This window comes from Triticum aestivum, chromosome 7A (assembly GCF_018294505.1).
Source record: "Triticum aestivum cultivar Chinese Spring chromosome 7A, IWGSC CS RefSeq v2.1, whole genome shotgun sequence".
Classification (NCBI taxonomy): Eukaryota; Viridiplantae; Streptophyta; class Magnoliopsida; order Poales; family Poaceae; genus Triticum; species Triticum aestivum.
In genome coordinates, this window is record NC_057812.1 from 274,406,040 (window position 1) to 274,418,867 (window position 12,828).

The window sequence follows — 12,828 nt, forward strand, 5'->3', positions numbered from 1 at the left end:
GTTCAAAGAACGGGGATGAGGAAGGCATACTCGACGTGATCCAAATCACCGGAGATCCTAGCGCCGAACGGACGGCACCTCCGCGTTCAACACACATACGGTCAGCGTAACGTCTCCTTCTTCTTGATCCAGCAAGGGGAAGGAGAGGTTGAGGATGATGGCACCAGCAACAGCACGACGGCGTGGTGGTGATGGAGCTGTAGTACTCCGGCAGGGCTTCGCCAAGCACTATGGAGGAGAAGGATGTGTTGGAGAGGGAGAGGGAGGCACCAAAGGCGTGGTGTGAGAGGCCCTCCTTCCCCCACTATATATAGGGAGCCTAGGGGGGGCGCCGGCCCTAGGAGATGCAATCTCCTAGGGGGCGGCGGCCAAGGGAGGAATCCCTCCTCCCCAAGGCACCTAGGAGGTGCCTTCCCCCTTTAGGACTCTTCCTTTCCTTATCTCTTGGCGCATGGGCCTCTTGGGGCTGGTGCCCTTGGCCCATATAGGCCAAGGCGCACACCCCTACAGCCCATGTGGCCCCCCGGGGCAGGTGGCCCCACCCGGTTGACCCCCGGGACCCTTCCGGTGGTCCCGGTACAATACCGGTGACCCCGAAACTTGTCCCGACGGCCAAAATAGCACTTCCTATATATGATTCTTTACCTCCGGACCATTCCGGAACTCCTCGTGACGTCCGGGATCTCATCCGGGACTCCGAACAACATTCGGGTTACTGCATATACATATCCCTACAACCCTAGCGTCACCGAACGTTAAGTGTGTAGACCCTACGGGTTCGGGAGACATGTAGACATGACCGAGATCGCTCTCCGGTCAATAACCAACAGCGGGATCTGGATACCCATGTTGGCTCCCACATGCTCCTCGATGATCTCATCGGATGAACCACGATGTTGAGGATTCAAGCAACCCCGTATACAATTCCCTTTGTCAATCGGTATGCTACTTGCCCGAGATTCGATCGTCGGTATCCCAATACCTTGTTCAATCTCGTTACCGGCAAGTCACTTTACTCGTACCGTAATGCATGATCCCGTGACTAGACACTTGGTCACTTTGAGCTCATAATTATGATGTATTACCGAGTGGGCCCAGTGATACCTCTCCGTCATACGGAGTGACAAATCCCAGTCTTGATCCGTGTCAACCCAACAGACACTTTCGGAGATACCCGTAGTATACCTTTATAGTCACCCAGTTACGTTGTGACGTTTGGTACACCCAAAGCACTCCTACGGTATCCAGGAGTTACACGATCTCATGGTCTAAGGAAAGGATACTTGACATTGGAAAAACTCTAGCAAACGAACTATACAATCTTATGCTATGTTTAGGATTGGGTCTTGTCCATCACATCATTCTCCTAATGATGTGATCTCGTTATCAATGACATCCAATGTCCATAGTCAGGAAACCATGACTATCTGTTGATCAACGAGCTAGTCAACTAGAGGCTTACTAGGGACATGTTGGTGTCTATTATTCACACATGTATTACGATTTCCGGATAACACAATTATAGCATGAATAAAGACAATTATCATGAACAAGGAAATATAATAATAATGCTTTTATTATTGCCTCTAGAGCATATTCCAATAGTCTCCCACTTGCACTAGAGTCAATAATCTAGTTACATTGTGATGAATCGAACACCCATGGAATTCTGGTGTTGATCATGTTTTGCTCTAGGGAGAGGTTTAGTCAACGGATCTGCTACATTCAGGTCTGTATGTACTTTACAAATATCTATGTCTCCATCTTGAACATTTTCACAAATGGAGTTGAAGCGACGCTTGATGTGCCTTGTCTTCTTGTGAAACCTGGGCTCCTTGGCAAGAGCAATAGCTCCAGTGTTGTCACAGAAGAGCTTGATCGGCCCCGACGCATTGGGTATGACTCCTAGGTCGGAGATGAACTCCTTCACCCAAATTGCTTCATGCGCTGCCTCCGAGGCTGCCATGTACTCCGCTTCACATGTAGATCCTGCCACGACGCTCTGCTTGCAACTGCACCAGCTTACTGCCCCACCATTCAAAATATACATGTATCCGGTTTGTGACTTAGAGTCATCCAGATCTGTGTCGAAGCTAGCGTCGACGTAACCTTTTACGACGAGCTCTTCGTCACCTCCATAAACGAGAAACATTTCCTTAGTCCTTTTCAGGTACTTCAGGATATTCTTGACCGCTGTCCAGTGTTCCTTGCCGGGATTACTTTGGTACCTACCTACCAAACTTACGGCAAGGTTTACATCAGGTCTGGTACACAGCATGGCATACATAATAGAACCTATGGCTGAGGCATAGGGGATGACACTCATCTCTTCTATATCTTTTGTCGTGGTCGGACATTGAGCTGAGCTCAATTTCACACCTTGCAACACAGGCAAGAACCCCTTCTTAGACTGATCCATATTGAACTTCTTCAATATCTTATCAAGGTATGTGCTTTGTGAAAGACCTATGAGGCGTCTTGATCTGTCTCTATAGATCTTGATGCCTAATATATAAGCAGCTTCTCCAAGGTCCTTCATTGAAAAACTCTTATTCAAGTAGGCCTTAATGCTATCCAAGAGTTCTATATCATTTCCCATCAAAAGTATGTCATCTACATATAATATGAGAAATGCTATAGAGCTCCCACTCACTTTCTTGTAAACACAGGCTTCTCCATAAGTCTGCGTAAACCCAAACGCTTTGATCATCTCATCAAAGCGAATGTTCCAACTCCGAGATGCTTGCACCAGCCCATAAATCGAGCGTTGGAGCTTGCACACCTTGTCAGCATTCTTAGGATCGACAAAACCTTCCGGCTGCATCATATACAATTCTTCCTTAAGGAAACCATTAAGGAATGCCGTTTTGACGTCCATTTGCCATATCTCATAGAATGCGGCAATTGCTAACATGATTCGGATGGACTTTAGCTTCGCTACCGGTGAGAAAGTCTCATCGTAGTCAACCCCTTGAACTTGTCGATAACCCTTAGCGACAAGCCGAGCTTTATAGATGGTCACATTACCATCCGCGTATGTCTTCTTCTTAAAGATCCATTTATTTTCTATGGCTCACCGCTCTACGAGCAAGTCAGTCAAAGTCCATACTTCGTTTTCATACATGGATCCTATCTCGGATTTCATGGCTTCCAGCCATTTGTCGGAATCCGGGCCCGCCATCGCTTCCTCATAGTTCGAAGGTTCACCGTTGTCTAACAACATGATTTCCAAGACAGGGTTGCCGTACCACTCTGGTGCGGAACGTGTCCTTGTGGACCTTCGAATTTCAGTACGAGCTTGATCAGAAGTATCATGATCATCATCATTAACTTCCTCTCTAGTTGGTGCAGGAACCTCAGGAACATTTTCTTGAGCTGCGCCATTTTCCGGTTCAAGAGGTAATACTTCATCAAGTTCTACTTTCCTCCCACTTACTTCTTTCGAGAGAAACTCTTTCTCTAGAAAGGATCCATTCTTGGCAACAAAGATCTTGCCTTCGGATCTGAGGTAGAAGGTATACCCTATAGTTTCTTTAGGGTATCCTATGAAGACGCATTTTTCCGACTTGGGTTCGAGCTTTTTAGGTTGAAGCATCGCATCCCCAAACTTTTAGAAACAACATCTTAGGTTTCTTCCCAAACCATAATTCATACGGTGTCGTCTCAACGGATTTCGACGGAGCCCTATTTAAAGTGAATGTGGCAGTCTCTAAAGCATACCCCCAAAAGGATAGCGGTAAATCGGCAAGAGACATCATAGATCGCACCGTATCTAATAGAGTGCGATTACGACGTTCGGACACACCATTACGCTGAGGTGTTCCAGGTGGCGTGAGTTGTGAAACTATTCCACATTTTCTTAAGTGTGTGCCAAATTCGTCACTCAAGTATTCTCCTCCACGATCTGATCGTAAAAACTTGATTTTTCTGTCACGTTGATTCTCAACCTCACTCTGAAGTTCTTTGAACTTTTCAAAGGTTTCAGACTTGTGTTTCATTAAGTAGACATACCTATATCTACTCAAGTCATCAGTGAGGGTGAGAACATAACGATAGCCACCGCGAGCCTCAACACTCATTGGACCGCACACATCAGTATGTATGATTTCCAATAAGTTGGTTGCTCGCTCCATTGTTCCTGAGAACGGAGTCTTGGTCATTTTACCCATGAGGCATGGTTCGCACGTGTCAAATGATTCGTAATCAAGAGACTCTAAAAGTCCATCAGCATGGAGCTTCTTCATGCGTTTGACACCTATGTGACCAAGGCGGCAGTGCCACAAGTATGTGGGACTATCATTATCAATCTTACATCTTTTGGTACTCACACTATGAACATGTGTAGCATTACGCTCGAGATTCATTAAGAATAAACCATTCACCATCAGAGCATGACCATAAAACATATCTCTCATATAAATAGAACAACCATTATTCTCAGATTTAAATGAGTAGCCATCTCGAATTAAACGAGATCCTGATACAATGTTCATGCTCAAACTTGGGACTAAATAACAATTATTGAGGTTCAAAACTAATCCCGTAGGTAAATGTAGAGGTAGCGTGCCGACGGCGATCACATCGATCTTGGAACCATTCCCGACGCGCATCGTCACCTCGTCCTTCGCCAGTCTCCGCTTATTCCGCAGCTCCTGCTTTGAGTTACAAATGTGAGCAACTGCACCGGTATCAAATACCCAGGAGCTACTACGAGTACTGGTAAGGTACACATCAATTACATGTATATCACATATACCTTTTGTTTTCCTGGCCTTCTTGTCTGCTAAGTATTTGGGGCAGTTCCGCTTCTAGTGACCACTTCTCTTGCAATAAAAGCACTCACTCTCGGGCTTGGGTCCATTCTTTGGCTTCTTCCCAGTAGCTTGCATACCAGGCGCGGCAACTCCCTTGCCGTCCTTCTTGAAGTTCTTCTTACCCTTGCCTTTCTTGAACTTAGTGGTTTTATTCACCATCAACACTTGATGTTCCTTTTTGACTTCTACCTCTGCTGATTTCAGCATTGCAAATAATTCGGGAATGGTCTTTTCCATCCCCTGCATATTGAAGTTCATCACAAAGCTCTTGTAGCTCGGTGGAAGCGACTAAAGGATTCTGTCAATGACCGCGTCATCCGGGAGATTAACTCCTAGCTGAGTCAAGCGGTTATGTAACCCAGACATTGTGAGTATGTGCTCACTGACAGAACTATTTTCCTCCATCTTACAACTGAAGAATTTGTCGGAGACTTCATATCTCTCGACCCGGGCATGAGCTTGAAAAACCATTTTCAGCTCTTCGAACATCTCATATGCTCCATGTCTCTCAAAATGCTTTTGGAGCCCCAGCTCTAAGCTGTAAAGCATGTCGCACTGAACGAGGGAGTAGTCATCAGCACGTGTCTGCCAAGCGTTCATAACGTCTTGGTTCTGTGGGACGGGTGCGTCACCTAGCGGTGCTTGTAGGACATAATCTTTCTTGGCAGCTATGAGGATGATCCTCAGGTTCCGGACCCAGTCCGTATAGTTGCTGCCATTGTCTTTCAGCTTGGTTTTCTCTAGGAACGCGTTGAAGTTGAGGACTATGTTGACCATTTGATCTACAAGACATATTGTAAAGATTTTAGACTAAGTTCATGATAATTAAGTTCATCTAATCAAATTATTCAATGAACTCCCACTCAGATAGACATCCCTCCAGTCATCTAAGTATAACATGATCCGAGTTAACTAGGCCGTGTCCGATCATCACGTGAGACGAACTAGTCAACGTCGGTGAACATCTTCATGTTGATCGTATCTTCTATACGACTATGCTCGACCTTTCGGTCTTCTGTGTTCCGAGGCCATGTCTGTACATGCTAGGCTCGTCAAGTCAACCTAAGTGTTTGCATGTGTAAATCTGTCTTACACCCGTTGTATGTGAACGTTGGAATCTATCACACCCGATCATCACGTGGTGCTTCAAAACAACGAACTGTCGCAATGGTGCACAGTTAGGGGGAACACTTTCTTGAAATTATTATGAGGGATCATCTTATTTACTACCGTCGTTCTAAGCAAACAAGATGTACAAAACATGATAAACATCACATGCAATCAAATAATAATAGTGACATGATATGGCCAATATCACATAGCTCCTTTGATCTCCATCTTGGGGCTCCATGATCATCTTGTCACCGGCATGACACCATGATCTCCATCATCGTGTCTCCATGAACTTGCTCGCCAACTATTACTTCTACTACTACGGCTAATGCGTTTAGCAATAAAGTAAAGTAATTTACATGGCGTTTCTCAATGACACGCAGGTCATACAAAAAATAAAGACAACTCCTATGGCTCCTGCCGGTTGTCATACTCATCGACATGCAAGTCGTGATTCCTATTACAATAGCATGAACATCTCATACATCACATATATATCATTCATCATTCATCACAACTTTGGCCATATCACATCACAAAGCACTTGCTGCAAAAACAAGTTAGACGTCCTCTAATTGTTGTTGCAAGTTTTACGTGGCTGAAATAGGGTTCTAGCAAGAACGTTTTCTTACCTACGTTAAAGCCACAACATGATCTGTCAACTTCTATTTACCCTTCATAAGGACCCTTTTCATCGAATCCGCTCCAACTGAAGTGGGAGAGACAGACACCCGCCAACCACCTTATGCAACTAGTGCATGTTAGTCGGTGGAACCGGTCTCACGTAAGCGTACGTGTAAGGTTGGTCCGGGCCGCTTCATCCCACAATACCGCTGAAGCAAGATAAGACTAGTAGTAGCAAGAAAGTTGACAACATTAACGCCCACAACAAATTGTGTTCTACTCGTGCAAGAGAACTACGCATAGACCTAGCTCATGATGCCACTGATGGGGAACGTTGCAGAAAACAAAAATTTTCCTACGGTTTCACCAAAATCCATCTAGGAGTTCATCTAGCAACGAGTGATCGGATTGCATCTACATACCTTTGTAGATCACGCGTGGAAGCGTTCAAAGAACGGGGATGAGGAAGGCGTACTCGACGTGATCCAAATCACCGGAGATTCTAGCGCCGAACGGACGGCACCTCCGCGTTCAACACACATACGGTCAGCGTAACGTCTCCTTCTTCTTGATCCAGCAAGGGGAAGGAGAGGTTGAGGATGATGGCACCAGCAGCAGCACGACGGCGTGGTGGTGATGGAGCTGCAGTACTCCAGCAGGGCTTCGCCAAGCACTATGGAGGAGGAGGATGTGTTGGAGAGGGAGAGGGAGGCACCAAAGGTGTGGTGTGAGAGGCCCTCCTTCCCCCACTATATATAGGGAGCCTAGGGGGGCGCCGGCCCTAGGAGATGTAATCTCCTAGGGGGCGGCGGCTAATGGAGGAATCCCTCCTCCCCAAGGCACCTAGGAGGTGCCTTCCCCCTTTAGGACTCTTCCTTTCCTTATCTCTTGGCGCATGGGCCTCTTGGGGCTGGTGCCCTTGGCCCATATAGGCCAAGGCACACACCCCTACAGCCCATGTGGCCCCCGGGGCAGGTGGCCCCACCTGGTTGACCCCCGGGACCCTTCCGGTGGTCCCGGTACAATACCGGTGACCCCGAAACTTGTCCCGGCGGCCGAAATAGCACTTCCTATATATAATTCTTTACCTCCGAACCATTCCGGAACTCCTCGTGACGCCCGGGATCTCATCCGGGACTCTAAACAACATTCGGGTTACAGCATATACATATCCCTACAACCCTAGCGTCACCGAACCTTAAGTGTGTAGACCCTACGGGTTCGGGAGACATGTAGACATGACCGAGATTGCTCTCCGGTCAATAACCAACAGCGGGATCTGGATACCCATGTTGGTTCCCACATGCTCCTCGATGATCTCATCGGATGAACCACGATGTCGAGGATTCAAGCAACCCCGTATACAATTCCCTTTGTCAATCGGTATGCTACTTGCCCGAGATCCGATCGTCGATATCCCAATACCTTGTTCAATCTCGTTACCGGCAAGTCACTTTACTTGTACCGTAATGCATGATCCCGTGACCAGACACTTGGTCACTTTGAGCTCATAATGATGATGTATTACCGAGTGGGCCCAGTGAGACCTCTCCGTCATACGGAGTGACAAATCCCAGTCTTGATCCCTGTCAACCCAACAGACACTTTCGGAGATACCCATAGTATACCTTTATAGTCACCCAGTTACGTTGTGACGTTTGGTACACCCAAAGCACTCCTACGGTATCCGGGAGTTACACGATCTCATGGTCTAAGGAAAGGATACTTGACATTGGAAAAACTCTAGCAAACGAACTATACGATCTTATGCTATGTTTAGGATTGGGTCTTGTCCATCACATCATTCTCCTAATGATGTGATCTCGTTATCAATGACATCCAATGTCCATAGTCAGGAAACCATGACTATCTGTTGATCAACGAGCTAGTAAACTAGAGGCTTACTAGGGACATGTTGGTGTCTATTATTCACACATGTATTACGATTTCCGGATAACACAATTATAGCATGAATAAAGACAATTATCATGAATAAGGAAATATAATAATAATTCTTTTATTATTGCCTCTAGAGCATATTTCCAACACCGCCTGTGTTCCTCCGCCACCCCTACCCCCACCCCCGCCCCCACCCGCGTCGAGTTTTCTTCGTTCGACGAGGCCCCACCCCGCCCCCCAAAACCACCGTCCCCACCCGAGCCCTTTCGATCGCACCGGCGAACTCCGGCGAGCTCTGAAAAATCGACTGACCCAATTTTGAAAATTGGTCTACTGTGATTTAACTGGTGTGGAATATAAAAGGGGAAAACCATGGGTATTGCGAGCATGGTATTGAGCGTGCCATGGTGGATCTGAAGGTGCAAGCCAGACAAAGGCAACTTCGCAACCAAGACAAGAAATCATAGTAAAGCAGTGGCGATCTATTTTCTTGTTGCGGTAAATAAGTTGAGCAGATACGAAAGAGTACCCCCTCTGGTGCGGCGCCGTGTACGCATCTGCTGAGAAGTTGACGGTGCTGCGGTAGCAATGGCTATCGGCGGCGTGGAAGCAGATCTAGGAGGGTAGATGGTGGCGGCGGGGCGCGGTGGACGAGACGGTCGTAGGAGCGGCACCAGCAAGGTGGACGACGACAGGGATGAAGCAAGAGGACAGGATGCAAGGATCCTGGTCCGAAGCCGTGGATGAGAGAGGTCGATCTCTCGTAATGGACGGCGGCGCCAGGGTATCAGCTCCGGCATGGTGGAGGAGGACGGCGGTGGATGGGGTGGCGGACGGCGGCGAATGGAGGAGGGTGGGATGGAGAGGGTGTTTTGGCGCCCACGGAGTACGAATGGGGAAAAGGGAGGTAGAGAGGAAGGGGGAACCATGTATTCAGGGCGCGCTTGTCTCAAATGCGAGGAAATTTACAAACTTAGCCCTCGTTTCAAATTTCTACTACATCACAGCAACACTAGTCAGTTGGGGATAGGACGGTAATCTCGCATACACCGAATATTTGCCGATGAGAGTTTGTTTTTGGCGCCCATCGTTCATGAATATGAATCGGGGAGGGAGTCTATTTCGGCCGAGGACACACTGTGTTTTGGCGCCCACCGTGTATGAATCCGGGTGAGAGGCGGTTACGTCACGTTTGGGTGAAATTACAAACCTACCCCTATCGAAACCTACAGAAATCCAGCATATAGGCTTTGCGTGGCAGGGATAGGCAGTAGTGATTTCCATCTCGCAGATTTTGGTTTCGGGCGGTTACTGCGACTTTCCCCGCTTCGTTCAAATTTTCCAGAGTGCACGTTTACCGTGCCAACTCAATTCGAATCCCGTTTGCATTCTATTTTTTTCCGGGCGGGATCCATTTTCAATTGGAATTACATTCTATATACATCATTTTTTTATATATACTTTCAAAAGCACAACACCATTTATACATAAATATGGTTTACAAATGGCATGATCTCAGATTCATAAGGTTGTATCCATCAATTTGGATTTTCAAATATTTGAAACCACTTTAGGTTGAAATCCAATGTATGCATTCCTCGCTAACTGTCTCCAATTAATGTGTGTTTCATGCGGGTTTTTTTACTTCTCAAACATGTATAATGTGTTTCACACACGCAACATATAGTGTAATCCCGTTTAGACATTAATTGCATATAAACCATGCATTGTTTGTAATTGAAGAATCTATGGATCACCAATATTGATAAACTATATAACATTACACGTGTGCCCAAATTCAAATGAATATGCATGTTTGATACACCAATTTGCGTTATGATATTATCGATGTCGTGATCTCCAGTTTAAATATTTGAATCCCCTTTAATCCAGATATTCGTCTCATATAGCTATCACTCATGCTTATATAGGACTATCTCTCTGGACCTATACGCGTTCATCGTCTCTCAGGTATCTCTCGTGCTACCTGTATGTCGACAATGATCTTTTATCTTCGTAACACACTGACGGTACTCTCTCCCTCGACCTTCATCACTCTATCTCTCTCTAAGTATATCTCGCTCCCTGCTATGTGTCTCTAACTATGATTCTCCATGTGGAATCTCTTTCTCTCACACAAACACAAAACTTTGTCTCCCGGGGTCTCATTTCTCTCTACTATTCCCATGTGTGCCACTCGCACACCCCTCATACAGAGATGTCTTTCGCTCCTTAGATATGAGAACCTACGACTCTTCCTCTTCAATATCTCTTTCTCACACACAAACACAAACTCTGTCTCCCAGGGTCTCATATTTCTCCATTGTTCTCTTGTATGTCGCTCACACACACCCTCTCTCCCTAGAGATATCTTGCGTTCCCTCATATGTCTCTCTAGCTATCACTCTCGTTGTGAAATATCTTTCTCTCTCACAGACACAAAACTCCGTCTCTCTGGATCTCATTTCTCTCTGATATCTGTTGTATGTGACTCACACGCACCCTCTCTCTATCTCTCTCACACCCACACACATAACCCAGCCTTCTGATCCACTATACTCCTATCTCTAACGCACACTAGCTAGCATCTTTATCTTTCTATTTATCTGTTTTTCCATCAACCTTCTTTCTCGCCCTCACTCTTGATTCCTATCACGCACACTACATATGTTTCTCTCTACATGCAGTCAAGTGCCCTCTCACACACATATATAAACTTCACCCTTTGAACCACCCGACGGTCATCTCCAACACCCAAACTAGAGGATGTCCCTCTAGCTAGCATCTCCATCTCTGTATCTATCTGTAGTTTCTCCGTCAACATTTCTTTCTCGCACGGAGTCTTGCTTCCTATCACCCACACTATATATGTCTCTCCATACATATGCATTTATAGGTTGGTCTCTTTTGCACAATCATTGCGCCTCACTCTGCTCGCAGTGGATGCATGCTCCAGCCCACGCCACTATCTCTTAAAGACAAAAACACATGCTCAATTTTCAGGACTTCTTCCATGCATTCTCACATGCATGCATATTGTCATACCGATCCGTCTCTCCCATGTCGTTGATCTTATGACTTATGTCTTCTTTCTTTTATCTCGATCATGCGCGCGCACACACACACATCTCACGTATACATGTATACCTCTCACACATGCACGTTCAAGGTCTCTATGTCTCCATACATAGTTAATTACCCACAATCCTAATGCCACATCGAATCATTCTCCTCTTTTGTGCACATAACTTCCGCCTGGATGGGTAAAACACACACTCACACTTAACAATCTCCTTCTAGCTACCCCCCCCCCCGCCTCTCACTCTTCCCCTATATCCCTGAAACCAATAAGACCATCCATTAGTTTAATTCCCACCTACATGCACCATTGATATATAGTAGTCTTCCTCGATGTCTCTCGAACAAACACATTCTCTCGAAGTCGACTCCTCTCACGCGCACACACCTTCTCTTCCCTCTCTACGGGCATTTTCTCTCTCGCACCCCATCGTTGGTGGCCTCTGCCATACACATCACCTCTCTATGATGAAAGCCATGGACACTTAAATTACATCCGCCACAGAGGACCCCGCGACACACACACACACACACACGCACGCACCCCCCCCAAACACACACACACTAAGACTCCATCTATCTCTCTCTCACACACACAAACACACACACACGCAAGCACGCATGCCCCCCCCACACACACACACAAAGACTCCATCTCTCTCCCTCTCTCTCACACACACACAAACTAAGACTCCATCTCTTTCTCTCTGTCACACACACACCCCACACACACACTAAGACTCCATCTCACACACACATGCTCTAGGCGGAGCATTTGTTCCTACCACCCTTCATCCAACCTTACCCGTATGATGAACAATCAACTTTATTTACTTGCATAACATGGACAAATTCCACTTTACTTTAGTAGTCAGCAAACTTATCATCTGTACCCTTATAAAAAACGAGTTGGTGGTGATGGTGTGCCTGACATCTTGTAATACAGACCGTATGATCTATATCTGAGGATAGAAAGCAAACTATGATAATTTTACAAAAGATACCCACACCTCTCTCCACATCATTATCTCCTGCAACCTCATTGCTCAGCAATTAAAAAAGGAATAAGTCTCTGGAACAATCTAGCATGCATGGTGGCCGCTGCCGCCTGCCGGCGCCGTCCATCCCCATGCCTCCGCCCATTCCGACTACCAGTCACCACCACGCTCCACTCCTCCTCGCCTTATCTCTCATCTTTCATTTTTTCAATGACATTCTCGAGATACCAGTTTTCTGATAAAATTCTCGAGATATCATTAGTTTTTACACATGGGATTACTCCTGCATGGGTCAATCACAA